This window comes from Sciurus vulgaris, assembly GCF_902686455.1.
Source record: "Sciurus vulgaris genome assembly, chromosome: 8".
Taxonomy (NCBI): Eukaryota; Metazoa; Chordata; class Mammalia; order Rodentia; family Sciuridae; genus Sciurus; species Sciurus vulgaris.
In genome coordinates this window covers 120,087,289-120,089,388 of record NC_136468.1, presented here as the reverse complement: position 1 = coordinate 120,089,388, position 2,100 = coordinate 120,087,289, and the positions used below count along the sequence as shown (strand labels likewise).

General features: G+C 44.5%; 1 pseudogene across 1 annotated transcript; it reads left to right on the top strand.

The window, feature by feature from the left end:
• Positions 1–252: 252 nt before the first annotated feature.
• LOC306667244 (ubiquitin-conjugating enzyme E2 Q2-like) lies at positions 253–1,838 on the top strand (annotated as a pseudogene). The gene has a single exon. The product of its transcript is annotated as a ubiquitin-conjugating enzyme E2 Q2-like (transcript).
• The last annotated feature ends 262 nt before the right edge of the window (positions 1,839–2,100 follow it).

The following is a 2,100-nucleotide window of genomic DNA, read 5'->3' as shown; positions in this document are numbered from 1 at the left end:
AAAAAAAAAAAAAAATCTGGCTGGAGTCTGTTACAAAGGGACAGCCGCTCGGGCTGCCGTACAGCTGCCATACAGCTGCCCGCTGAGGCCTCGCGCCCCTCGCCATTTGCCAGCCGCGCTCCGTCGCCGGTCGCGGCTGCGGGGAGAGGCGGAGCGCAAGAGCGCGGCCCGCCGGCTCCGCGGGGCGGTCGCGGCCGTGATGGCGGCTCCGGGCCCAGCTCCCCTTCCGCACCCCTCCCCCGGAGATGAGGGGAAGATGTCCGTGTCAGGGCTCAAGACCGAGCTGAAGTTCCTGGCGTCCACCTTCGACAAGAACCACGAGCGATTCCGCATGGTCAGCTGGAAGGTGGACGAACTGCACTGCCAGTTCCTGGTACCGCCGCCTGCGCCGCCGGGTAGCCTGCACTCACCGCCGCTCACGCTCCACTGCAACATCACGGAATCTTACCCATCTTCTTCACCAATATGGTTTGTGGACTCAGATGACCCAACTCTGACATCGGTTCTGGAACGTCTAGAAGATACTAAGAACAACAATTCGCTTCGTCAGCAACTGAAGTGGTTGATATGTGAACTCTGCAGATTATATAACCTTCCTAAGCACCTGGATGTTGAGATGCTAGATCAACCACTACCCACGGATCAGAATGGAATAACAGAAGAAGTGACTTCAGAAGAGGAGGAGGAAGAAGAGATGACCGAAAATATAGAAGACTTGGATCATTATGAGATGAAGAAGAAGAGCCTATTAGTGGGAAAAGTCAGAGGATGAAGGAATTGAAAAAGAAAATTTGGCAATATTAGAGAAAATTAGGAAGACTCAAAGGCAAGACCATTGAATGGTGCGGTGTCTGGGTCAGTGCAAGCTCAGATAGACTTATGAAAGAGCTCAGGGACATATACAGATCACAGAGTTATAAAACAGGGATTTATTCAGTGGAACTCATAAATGACAGTTTATATGATGGCATGTTAAACTGCAGAAGGTTGACCCTGATAGTCCCTTGCACAGTGATCTTCAGATCTTAAAAGAAAAAGAAGGCATAGAATACATTTTGCTTAACTTCTCTTTTAAGGATAACTTTCCCTTTGATCCTCCATTTGTTCGAGTGGTATTACCTGTTCTCTCAGGAGGGTATGTGTTGGGTGGAGAGCATTATGTATGGAACTTCTCACAAAACAGGCTGGAGCAGTGCCTATTCAATAGAATCGGTCATCATGCAAATAAATGCCACCTTAGTCAAAGGCAAGGCCAGAGTGCAGTTTGGAGCAAATAAGAATCAATATAATCTAGCAAGAGCCCAACAGTCCTATAATTCCATTGTACAGATACATGAGAAAAATGGCTGGTACACTCCTCCAAAGAAGATGGCTAAAATATGTTGACTCTCATATGTTTGGACCAATGTTGCTTTAAAGAAAATCCTCAACATGCAGATACAAGCTTTGAGTGCCCCTATAACAGCAGTACCGAAATGTTAGCTAATAGATATTTTAGTGGATAATCTGTCAACTGACATCCAGTATAAGTTACAGCCATTTCATTTTGCTCACTTTAGTTATCTTGGATTGAGCAGTGGGGCCTTTACTGTATTTTCCTGATAAATACACTTACTGGCCACTCCTTATCTCTTTTTCTTGAAAAGTGAAATCTTTTAAGCAGGCAAGTCAGCATCAGGTTACTGCAGTTGCGACTTGGCAGTGACTTTCTATGTTAGTCCATGGGTTACAAGGATTTGCAAAATACTGTTCCATTTAGAGCCAATAAAAGTTTAATCAATGTTCAATATGGTTTAGAAAATTTTAAGTCTTCTAAACCACAGCCTTTTTAAGGCCTAAAACAATTTTATGATTGCCAACGTAATGACAGGAAATTTTCATTAAATTGTTAAACATTTTTTGGCTATAGAAGATATGAACTGTTTCCTGAAGGTATGCTCTTACTTGAATTGTACTTTTTAGGCAAAGCAAAGTAAGGCAGTGCCACTTAAGGCTTGTGAGTAGTAATTTCCACTGGGGCAGCAGAGTCTTGCTGGGCTGAATCTGCTTCTTGTTGGTTCAATATTTCTTACGAAGAAGAGCCACAATATAGAGCTTGAA